We start from the raw sequence: 12,721 nt of genomic DNA, 5'->3' as shown, positions 1-12,721 counted from the left end.
CACACACACACACGCAGTCAGAAAATAGGATTATATTTTTAAAGAGTTTTAAAAAGAGTTGTCAGAGCAGAAAAGCAGCACATCCTGTTGTATACAGGCTCTATTGACTGCATGAATGGAATTGGAAAGCAATACACAGCTGGGAGTATAAACAATGCTAATATCCTTCCTTGCCTGGCGGCATTACTGAAGCTACCAGTGATGCTCTCTCGCCCTCTCAGGACCTTTATTTGTGTAACACGAGGCATATAAACTGGGAACTCTATTCGGCTCTCATGTCATCCCTCCAGTGTTGAGAAAGGGATCTAGGCTAAGATATCTGGGCAAACATTGGTATGTAAAACGGATGTATACTTAGCCTATATCAAGGCAATAAACATTGAGTCATACACGGCATACACTCCAAAAGAGTTCTTCGGCTGTTCCCATAGAAGAACCCTTTTTGAATCCATGTAGACCCTCTGTGCAAAGGGTTTTACATGGAACTCAAAAGGGGTCTACCTGGAATCGAAAGGGGTTCTTCAAACTACATAATCCTTTTAGGTTCTAGATAGCACTTATTTTTCTGTAGTGTAATCGGCACTATGATGCTTGAATTGAAGAAAGTATCTTGGTGTGCTAAGAACAAGGTACCAGTTTAGTTAAGTTCTACAGAGGCAGTGCGACCCACCTGTATTGAGTCCCACATTATTTGCAAAAATTACAACAACAAAAAAAATGAATAAATAATAATAAATTGGGGGGGCTTGCCTGTTTTGCATGATATTTTTGGCATTAATACGTGTCAAATATCAGTTTGTAAACAATGTAAAAAATATATATAAAAAACAATATATATATATATATATATATATATACAGCTTTATATATATATCATTGAGTTAATAAAGCCCGTTAAAAACGCGGTCTCTTTTTTTGTTTTCTTGAGTAAGGCAGCTCCAAAATGCAGGTGTTTCGGCCTAGCTCAGTGGTGGGTGGGGCAAGCCAACAGAAAATATGGAGCGTTGCACCATGATTGGCTCAGTGTTCTGTCACTCATGGGTACACTACGTTACCGCCAAGTCTAAGGGTAGACCTCGAAAATTCTAGCCCTTTGGGTGTTGCCATAGAGTTACTTTAGAAGTGCCCATCTAAGAAGGCTCAAGGTCATTGGCCACAGATAAAATTACATCAAATCATGTTGTATCTACAGTAGCTTTGATTGGAATGATCATGTCAACATCATACTTTCAAAATCTTAGTTATCATCATCATCATAAATCAAGTCAACAATCTACTGGCAAATCCTTTTTAATCCTTGACATATGAAGAGAAATAATGAAGAGAAATTACAGACAAAATGTATCGGTGCTCATCAGCCATTGGACATAAACATTGCACAAGTTGGAAATCGCAAATTCAACACTGAGTGGTTTGGAAGGAATCAGTGACAGTGGCTGTGTTGTCCCAAATCTGGGATTCAGGGGCTCTTTTCCAAGATTAAAATTATAAACATTCCACATTGGCCATGCTGTCAATGAAGCATGATTTGTGCTGAGCTCAAAACAACTGTTAAGTCAGAACTTGACTTCAGTGAGTTCAAGACAACTGGAAAGTTGGGAGCTCCGACTGGGAAAATAAGTTTTGAACAGTCATCCAACTCGGAATTTCAAATTGAAGATCAATGACGTCATCATGATTTGACCTTGTTTTTCTCAGAGTTCCCAATTGTTTTGAAAGCACATTAAATACAGAGAATGCCAGACTTTAATGACAAAATTTGCCCACGAAGGACCGCCGCACCACATTCCTGTTCAAGTGAGCATAGAACAACAATGTGAGTCCAAAAATGTATTGTATGTATGTAATATGCCAGGGAGATAATGTGTACTGTACCTAAGAAAGTAATACTGAGTGTATGTTATGTAGTAAGATGTTAGTAGACCATGTGCCTCACCCAAATCATTTGGTCTATTTACCCCTCTATTTGCCTACTGTTCTGACTTGGTGGTGCACATGTAGCCTATAACCTGTTTTAGAGGAATGTAATCATTGAATATTGTAAGAGCTTTCATTGTCTGCTTATATGCACCCTTTATTTATCCTACGGTTCTAAATTAGTGTACAGGGAGAACACTGTAAGAACGGCCCATTCTGAATTCTGTCACTGTACATTTCAAAAGTGCTGAACAAATAGTTACATTGACTACGTCTGTCCTAGCTCGCTACTTAATGTCTTAATCAAAATTACAGATTGCCTCTTATCCACTTGTCGTTCCCTTATGTCATAGTTTGTACATCTCAATTGTCAGTAGAAACCACATTTGTTTAAGCAAGTCAGCCATATCAGCTATGTTTTTTTAAAGGAAGTAAATGAGGCTGAATGAACTTTTTTGCTGCCAGACAAGGCTTTGCTGATAGCCAGGTGTAGCAGTGGTAAGATGTTGGGGCTGCTGTTGGGACAGCTTTATGTAGGCCGTTTGTCACCTTTATAGTGCAATTAAATGTACTGTTTAGTGTTGTGTTGTGGCTTTGCTGGCATGCATCCCACTTTTTATTGTTGCCCCACCAAGATTTACATCAAATCGCCACTGTACAGAGGACAGGCAGGCTTGGAGACAGGCTCGGCAACAAACGGAGGAAACAATCTAACTGATGTTTGAAGAGAAATCTTCTTGGCAAGGTGGCTCAGAAAGCAATGTAAGGCACAGGGACAAAACTACCTGTTAGGAAAAAAACAACTGTGAGCCTCGAAGATCATCGTTCCTGGTCATTTGATCCAGATTGTGTGACTGTGGACTGTTGAAAACCCATCTAACCTCATGCCACCCCATCTACTCTCAAGACACCCTATCTACTCTCAAGAAACCCCATCTACCCTCATACTACTAAATCTAACCTCATGCCACCCCATCTAACCTCATGCCATCCGAACTAACCTCATGCCACCTGAACTAACCTCATGCCACCCGAACTAACCTCATGCCACCAAATCTAACCTCTTGCCACCAAATCTAACCTCTTGCCACCAAATCTAACCTCATGCCACCCCATCTACTCTCAAGCAACCCCATCTACCCTCATACTACTAAATCTAACGTCATGCCACCCCATCTCTCCTCATGCCATCCGAACTAACCTCATGCCACCTGAACTAACCTCATGCCACCCAAACTAACCTCATGCCACCAAATCTAACCTCTTGCCTCCAAATCTAACTTCTTGCCACCAAATCTAACCTCATGCCACCCCATCTACCCTCATGCCACCCCATCTACCCTCATACTACTAAATCTAACCTCATGCCACCCCATCTAACCTCATGCCACCCGGACTAACCTCATGCCACCCAAACTAACCTCATGCCACCCCATCTACCCTCATACCACCCCATCTAACCTCATGCCAACCCATCTACCCTCATGCCACCCCATCTACCCTCATGCCACCCCATCTAACCTCATGCCACCCCATCTACCCTCATGCCACCCCATCTAACCTCACTAGATATCCCTCTAGTGGTGTGGGGGCTGTGCTTTGGCAAAGTGGGTGGGGTTATATCCTTCCTGTTTGGCCCTGTCCGGGGGTGTCCTCGGATGGGGCCACAGTGTCTCCTGACCCCTCCTGTCTCAGCCTCCAGTATTTATGCTGCAGTAGTTTATGTGTCGGGGGGCTGGGGTCAGTTTGTTATATCTGGAGTACTTCTCCTGTCCTATTCGGTGTCCTGTGTGAATCTAAGTGTGCGTTCTCTAATTCTCTCCTTCTCTCTTTCTTTCTCTCTCTCGGAGGACCTGAGCCCTAGGACCATGCCCCAGGACTACCTGACATGATGACTCCTTGCTGTCCCCAGTCCACCTGGCCATGCTGCTGTTCCAGTTTCAACTGACCTGAGCCCTAGGACCATGCCCCAGGACTACCTGACATGATGACTCCTTGCTGTCCCCAGTCCACCTGGCCATGCTGCTGCTCCAGTTTCAACTTCCACCTGACTGTGCTGCTGCTCCAGTTTCAACTGTTCTGCCTTATTATTATTCGACCATGCTGGTCATTTATGAACATTTGAACATCTTGGCCATGTTCTGTTATAATCTCCACCCGGCACAGCCAGAAGAGGACTGGCCACCCCACATAGCCTGGTTCCTCTCTAGGTTTCTTCCTAGGTATTGGCCTTTCTAGGGAGTTTTTCCTAGCCACCGTGCTTCTACACCTGCATTGCTTGCTGTTTGGGGTTTTAGGCTGGGTTTCTGTACAGCACTTTGAGATATCAGCTGATGTACGAAGGGCTATATAAATAAATTTGATTTGATTTGATGCCACCCCATCTACCCTCATGCTACCCCATCTACCCTCATACCTCCCCATCTACCCTCATGCCACCCCATCTACCCTCGTGCCACCCCATCTACCCACATGCCACCCCATCTAACCTTATGCCACCCCATCTAACCTCATGCCACCCCATCTAACCTCATGCCACCCCATCTAACCTTATGCCACCCCATCTACCCTCATGCCACCCCATCTAACCTTATGCCACCCCATCTAACCTCATGCCACCCCATCTAACCTTATGCCACCCCATCTAACCTTATGCCACCCCATCTAACCTCATGCCACCCCATCTACCCTCATGTCACCCCATCTACCCTCATGCCACCCCATCTAACCTTATGCCACCCCATCTAACCTCATGCCACCCCATCTACCCTCATGCCACCCCATCTACCCTCATGTCACCCCATCTACCCTCATGCCACCCCATCTAACCTTAGTGATTAGTCTCAAAATGAAAATAGACAGAAAGTGGAATGAAGCTATGGATGAGAGGATTAAGGTCTGAATTACAAACCGAAGAGAGCGAGAGCGAGAGAGAAGGAGAGAGAGTTTCTATTCCATCAAAATAGGTTTGTTTTTACAAAATTATAAAGATAGAACAGCAATGTATATAATTGATAACGGTGTTATTAAACACTTTATTAAAACATGTATTAGACTACACTCATTTTACAACTTCATCAGTAGGCCTGTAAATCCAAAAGCCAATGTTTATCCTGGCTGCGGAGAACAAATGAGAGCCATTGTCCAATAATAGGCCTATCTCAAGACTGGCCTCAATATGGTGCTCCCGCCTGCGTGCCAGGGATAACGGACTGATAATAATGACAGTATCTGTTACCACAATATATGTCTGTTTACTTATTCAGTGAGGGATTTAGGCTACTTACCCAATAAATTTGCTTCCATTTGCGAAGCTTCACTGTATTAGATAAGCATTAATGATGCATTAGGCTAGTTGTCCAAAGGGCAGAGGCGTCGAGTTTCGCTGTCCTCTCCACAGAGGGACCATTTCATGATCTTAACTGCCTAGTGTTGCTACAAAGCTTATTGTTTGAAATAGTCAAGCTAACAAATGGTTTAGGTAGGCCTATATGGTTGAGTAACTCATATAAAGGCATGGGCAGCATCCCTTTTAATTGCTTGAGTAACTGTTATAAAATGCACATTTGGGCCCTTCCCAGTTGGCTTCATGATGGGATGTGTATAGCACCAAGGCCACTAGTTGAGTGACGTGCTACATAATGAATGATACAATGTAACGGAATAGTGTGCTCCAACCATACTCTTTAGTCCATGTCAACTGAGATCGATCAATAGACTATTTCATTATGATCTTTCTTGTGAATGCATCCGTAACCACAAAACGAACCCAAACTCAAGTTGGCAAAACAACAGCAACATGAAATCTAAAACATGTGCATGTTCAGAGAGAATGTGAGTATATACAAGGCTGGATCTGAATGGGAATTAAACTGAGTCAGAATCCGGTGTGCAGCTCAAGGCTCTCAGTCTTTCTAGGACTGTGTTGCGGTGTCTTGAATGATCACACAATATGAAGCATGGACCGCTCGTTATTCTCGTGTCGCATCACATGCAGATCCAAGCTTCTCAGTGAGCAAAACTGGTTGAAAGAGGTATTTTCAACATCTTGAGCTCATATGGATGGCTGGGTTGAAGAATCACCTTTTCCAGCCTGGCCTCATAGACCAGACGTGAAATTAGTACGATACATTCCATTTGGCATGGGTACATAATACAGAGGGTTACTTATGGCAAAAAAAGTAAATAAGAGTGTTTGGTTGGGGTGGAAGGGTAGGTGTAAAATGCGAACGTCTAGTAACTCAAAGGTTATGTGTTCTAATCTTATCACGGACAACTATAGCAACTTTTCTTCTACTTTGAACCTTCTTAGCATGTTAGCTAACCCTTCCCCTAACTCTAACCCTACCCTTAACCCTTAACCCTTGAACCTATAACACCTAACCTTAACCCTAAAAATTAGCCAGCTAGTTAACTTTAGTGTTAGTCACCTAGCCCACGTTAGCCACAACAAATTTGAAATCGTAACATATCATATGTTTGCAAATTTATAACATATTGTACATTTGGCTAATTTGTATTTATCATACGATTTGTAATTCATAATGTATCATGCGAAATGGATCATGGACATTCACAAATTAATATATACCATACTAAATGGTGTGCCTCAGATTTATGTACAGAATATTACGAAATGCTCTGAGACAAGGTTGACTCTTCCCTTGATACCTTAGGCTAGCCGAACCACTGTCTGTCATCAACCAATAACCCGACGAACCCGTGCCCTGTCTGTCTAGTTGTGCGTCCAACGCGTACACGGAAGATGTGCGTCCAACGTAATTTCTGATGTTAATTTGGGTAAATATTATGATTGCGCTACGGCATCAGCAGCATTCACTCCTCCGACAACAGGCTTTGTCCATTCAGTATAATATCGCCGTCATATAAATATGACCATGTCATGTATCAATAAAATTTCTCTCACGTTTTCAGGGGTGAGGTCAGAAGCTGATGTGAGAGCACTTAACTTTGTATTTACGCCTCTAAACCAGTGTTCATCTGTGTGCAGCTAAGAGTTTCCCTGACAACATCACAATAGTCCAAACATCAGCAGCGTATGAGCAACAACACATCTGCAGCTGGTCTCCGAACGTTAACATTCTCACATCTGAAATGCCTCACAATTTTTTATGTGCATGTCAGATATAGGCTACTCTGCCCTGTTAGTCAATTCAATGGATACTTTCCACGATACATTGTACGATACACTGTAGCCTAAAGTGGATTTCTGCTTTAGACATGCACTCTCTTTCGTGCACCTTGCATGCGACGTTTTTGAACACAGATCGTATGGAAACAACTGTTTGCTTAGGCTACTCGGAGCAGGACCTAACACAGCACACACGGCCAGAACGGTGTTAAAGGGACCAGCCATTCCAACCATGACCGCTATTCTGTCACCATGAACTCAAGAGCAGACGCGACACAGTCAACAGGCCAGGCAAGGATGGACTGGAATAATATGGACCGAGCCCGGAGCTCACCTCACTACGGTTTCACCATGCACGGAGACCGCCAGCCCAGAAGAGAAAAACCACGTACCTTCACTTGACACACCAGGCTTCCGCGGGATCCGAGCGATGGGGCCTGACGAAGTTAGAGTCTGACGCAGTGGCAATGTTTTGGTCCAAAATCGGATGGAAAAGGCTGCGGTGGAAACAGGACCTGGAGAAGGCTGAGTTCGGAGTAGTCACTGCTGCGTGTGGCTCCGTCGGAGGAGACTCGAATTGACTATAAACTGCAGTGCGCATGTATGCCCGTGTCAGATTGCTGTTCTGGAGCCGCACTGATAGTTGGCCCTGTGGCACCGATTATTGGGTTTATGTCCCCTCCGCGGCTACTCGCCCGCAGTTTGACAATCTGCTACCTTGTGCCATTGCATCAGCGTCGGGAAGAGAGAGAGGTATGGCCGTCACCTAGACTATATAAGCACTCCGAGACGAGAAAGCGGCCATGGCACTTTTGGTCACGGTGCACTAAACGCATGGGCTCTTCCGCGGCACCGCAGGCCGTAATGTCAATTTGCCCACTTTTAATTTTTTGACATTGCACATGCCATCGTTTTAAGTGCTGAACATGTATGTTGTGTACAATTAAAGAGCGCTGGCAAAAGCTAATCCATTTACAGTCCCGGCTACCAGGCTGGCCAGGGTCAATGCAATTAATTATTCCTTCACATACCTTTACCATATTCCTTTACCTCCCTTCTCACCTCATTTGCTCACATTGTATATAGACTTGTTTATACTGCATTATTGACTGTATGTTTGTTTTTACTCCATGTGTAACTCTGTGTCGTTTTATCTGTCGAACTGCTTTGCTTTATCTTGGCCAGGTCGCAATTGTAAATGAGAACTTGTTCTCAACTTGCCTTACCTGCTTAAATAAAGGTAAAATAAAAATAAATAAATAAAACATAGCTATAAAGCACGGCCATAAAACGTGGACATATTCATACTCCGCCATGTCCTAGTCACTGTCTACCCTCTCATCTCCATCTCAGTTCCTAGAGTGAGGTCAGCTCAATCAATTACCTTTTATTGATATGGCCAATCAGCTTACTAATCAGATATGTGTGCCGAGTCAGTAACACTATAATGACTGAGGGTTTAAGATAATAAAAAGCACTGGGGAAAATGCAAAACTGACCCAAGATCAGCGTTTAGGAGCAACTTCACTCTACTCCACTCCCCAGTGCTACATGTCCACTCACTTGCCACTGCACCTAAGAGTATTAAGACTATACTAAGGGTACAGGTCTAGACGAAATAGCCTCAGACTTAAAACGACTAAGACCTGTTATATATGGCATCACTCAATACAGACCATTTAATAATAAATGCTGTGGCTGAGCGATTTTATAGACATAACATTCTAAAATCACGCAAGACACGTGGTAGAGATTACGATTCTGTTAAAACAGCGTTCGTCTATAAAGGAGTGAGAGGGCCAACTTTGATCATTTATTCAATGGTCAGGATTGCCACTGGCTTTACTTACAGAGTAGTGTCACCCAGTGTCCAGAAGGCAATACTGCACCATCTGATTCCAATGGCCCATTTGAGATAGGCAGCCCAGCTATATCCCCAAACAACTAACGTGGTTACTTTGTCTCAAGTGTCATGAGTGTATAATGTCCGCTGGTAGAGCTAATGTAAATGAATAAACTAACAGTGCCGTTCCAGCACCACTGAAGCGGACAGCAACATAATCGGTGTTCCTGAAGTTCAACTGCACATGGCGACGGTCTCAGACGCAGCCTCTTATTAGTGCTGTAAGAAACCTAGAAGTTTAGCAGAGAAGGCTCCCCTAATATTATTTAGGATATTCTGTGAAGTTATATTGACTTCAAACAATATAGCAATTTAACAAAAATAGTTGTTTCTCTGAATCTGCATTAACTTACAAGTATAGTATTTTAGCTTCATTACATCATATTGATGTTACGAAATACCTCGCCTGGTCATTAATATTTATTTGTTTTGTCCTTCATTTCGTTTTATTCTGATTTATTCCCTTTTCAAGGAAAAGCAATCTTAAGAGACAGGTGTAATATTGCAACTCAGGTCATATTTGTAATGGAAAGGTGTGTCTACATGGTCTGTAGTAACCTAGGTCATTGAGGTCACATAGGTCAGAGGATACAGAGAGGTGAAAGGTCATTCACAGAACATGATGCAAAGGGGATTATTGTACTGTGCCCTAGACCTTTTCTAGTACATATACAGTCAATGAACTAAGCAACCAGACGTAGCTGGTATCTGGTTCATAAACAGTCAGTAAGCAGAGCAGACCAGCTGGTTTCTGGTTCATATACAGTCAGTGAACTAAGCAGAGTAGACCAGCTGGTATCTGGTTCATATACAGTCAGTGAACTAAGCAGAGCAGACCAGCTGGTATCTGGTTCATATACAGTCAGTGAACTAAGCAGACCAGACCCAGCTGGCATCGCATTGGTATCCATGGGAGAGACACCACAGGCTAAAATTACATTTTTGCATCTACTTATCAATTTGGTTGTATTTTGGGCCATTAATATCACCTAATTTGCACATTTTAATACAATATTTCAGAAAAAATTGTAATACAAAAAAGTATTATATTTGTGTTTACATTCTACTGGGAAAAAAGTTGATTGAGATGTGATTCATTGACAAACAATTTCCCTATTGGGGTGTGGTGCCTGGCCATAAGCAGACTGGAACAGTGACTCTTTTTTCCAATGGTTAACGGCATGCTTGTGTCATCTTCATTTATCCACCATCTTTGACTGTACTATAGTACTCTCTGTTTCCACCAGATGTCAGTGCTGTTCCTTTTAAAGAGCTTCTGAGATTTGAGACTGATCTTTCTGCAATCTCCTACACTGTCCTCTCCTTTATCCTCTTTCTGTTCATCATCCTCATCATCATCACCATCATCATCATTATCTTCTTCACAGTTACCATCATCACCCTCATCCTGATTATTGTCGTGCTTAGTTAAATTAGAAAGTCATTATTGCAATGACATTGCACTAATGGTGTTAGCTAGTAATTATTGTAATAGCAGTGGCAGTAATGGTGCTAGCTAGTAATTATTGTAATAGCAGTGGCACTAAGAGTGCTAGCTAGTAATTATTGTAATATCAGTGGCACTAATGGTGCTAGCTACGAATGATTTGAATAGCAGTGGCACTAATGGGGCTAGCTAGTAATTATTGTAATGACAGTGGCACGAATAGTTCTAGCTAGTAATTATTGTAATGCCAGTGGCACTAATAGTTCTAGCTAGTAATTATTGTAATGCCAGTGGCACTAATAGTTCTAGCTAGTAATTATTGTAATGCCAGTGGCACTAATAGTTCTAGCTAGTAATTATTGTAATGCCAGTGGCACTAATAGTTCTAGCTAGTAATTATTGTAATGCCAGTGGCACTAATAGTTCTAGCTAGTAAATATTGTAATGACAGTGGCACTAATAGTGCTAGCTAGCAATTATTGTAATGCCAGTGGCACTAATAGTGCTAGCTAGTAATTATTGTAACATCAGTGGCACTAATGGTGCTAGCTACGAATGATTTGAATAGCAGTGGCACTAATGGTGCTAGCTAGTAATTATTGTAATGACAGTGGCACGAATAGTTCTAGCTAGTAATTATTGTAATGCCAGTGGCACTAATAGTTCTAGCTAGTAATTATTGTAATAGTAGTGGCACTAATAGTGCTAGCTAGTAATTATTGTAATAGTAGTGGCACTAATAGTGCTAGCTAGTAATTATTGTAATGCCAGTGGCACTAATAGTTCTAGCTAGTAATTATTGTAATAGTAGTGGCACTAATAGTGCTATCTAGTAATTATTGTAATAGTAGTGGCACTAATAGTTCTAGCTAGTAATTATTGTAATGCCAGTGGCACTAATAGTTCTAGCTAGTAAATATTGTAATGACAATGACTAATGGTGCTAGCTAGTAATTATTGTAATGACAGTGGCACGAATAGTTCTAGCTAGTAATTATTGTAATAGTAGTGGCACTAATAGTGCTAGCTAGTAATTATTGTAATGCCAGTGGCACTAATAGTTCTAGCTAGTAATTATTGTAATAGTAGTGCCACTGGCATTACAATAATTACTAGCTAGAACTATTAGTGCCACTACTATTACAATAATTACTAGCTAGCACTATTAGTGCCACTTATTGTAATGACAGTGGCACTAATAGTTCTAGCTAGTAAATATTGTAATGACAGTGGCACTAATAGTGCTAGCTAGTAATTATTGTAATGCCAGTGGCACTAATAGTTCTAGCTAGTAATTATTGTAATGCCAGTGGCACTAATAGTTCTAGCTAGTAATTATTGTAATAATAGTGGCACTAATGGTGCTAGCTAGTAATTATTGTAATATCATGGGCACTAATGGTGCTAGTTAGTAATTATTGTAATGACAGTGGCACTAATAGTGCTAGGTAGTAATTATTGTAATGACAGTGGCACTAATAGTGCTAGCTAGTAATTATTGTAATGACAGTGGCACTAATAGTGCTAGCTAGTAATTATTGTAATGACAGGGGCACTAATAGTGCTAGCTAGTAATTATTGTAATAACAGGGGCACTAATGGTGCTAGTTAGTAATTATTGTAATGACAGGGGCACTAATAGTGCTAGCTAGTAATTATTGTAATGACAGTGACACTAATAGTGCTAGCTAGTAATTATTGTAATGACAGTGGCACTAATAGTGCTAGCTAGTAATTATTGTAATGACAGTGGCACTAATAGTGCTAGCTAGTAATTATTGTAATGACAGTGGCACTAATAGTGCTAGCTAGTAATTATTGTAATGACAGTGGCACTAATAGTGCTAGCTACAGTAGCAAAGAGATTGGAGGTCAAAGGTACTGTGGTGTAATATTGGAAATATTGTAGGACTGTGACCATTATGGAGTTTGACACCCCAAATTGTTTTGACTGCTGGGAACTTTTGTAAATGAAGATTCTCCACTGGCATAACACAGTATCTCTGGAACCCCCAACAGTTGTCCTGTATAGCCTATCTGAACCTGCATGACATGAGCCATCTTTGTGCTCTGGATAGAAGTTGTCTGTAAAACCAGTCTATTAATGCCAAATAGTACAGTCAGTCCACCCTCAAAACACTAGCTTACTATGGGTTGTTTCATTATGCAGTGTAGCCTACTACTTATAGAGTATTTAGCTGCTATTTATACCGTTTTTATTCAAACAATTACACATCAAATAGCCTAACAACGAGGAAAATCCTTAGCTTAAGTATACATTTAGCTACTATTTATTGTTGAA

General features: G+C 41.6%; 1 protein-coding gene across 1 annotated transcript in view; it reads right to left on the bottom strand.

Moving 5' to 3' along the window:
- The window catches only part of LOC109882645 (alpha-(1,6)-fucosyltransferase), a 249,398-nt gene extending 241,520 nt beyond the window's left edge, over positions 1-7,878 (bottom strand). The window contains exon 1 of the mRNA XM_031800757.1: positions 7,462-7,878. The gene's annotated coding sequence lies outside the window, so the exon portion shown is untranslated. The remainder of the gene's footprint in view (positions 1-7,461) is intronic.
- Between the last annotated feature and the right edge of the window lie 4,843 nt (positions 7,879-12,721).

Source organism: Oncorhynchus kisutch, linkage group LG21 (genome assembly GCF_002021735.2).
Source record: "Oncorhynchus kisutch isolate 150728-3 linkage group LG21, Okis_V2, whole genome shotgun sequence".
In the NCBI taxonomy this organism is placed as follows: domain Eukaryota; kingdom Metazoa; phylum Chordata; class Actinopteri; order Salmoniformes; family Salmonidae; genus Oncorhynchus; species Oncorhynchus kisutch.
Note: the sequence above shows the minus strand (reverse complement) of the source record. Positions and strands in the feature narration are given on the sequence as shown.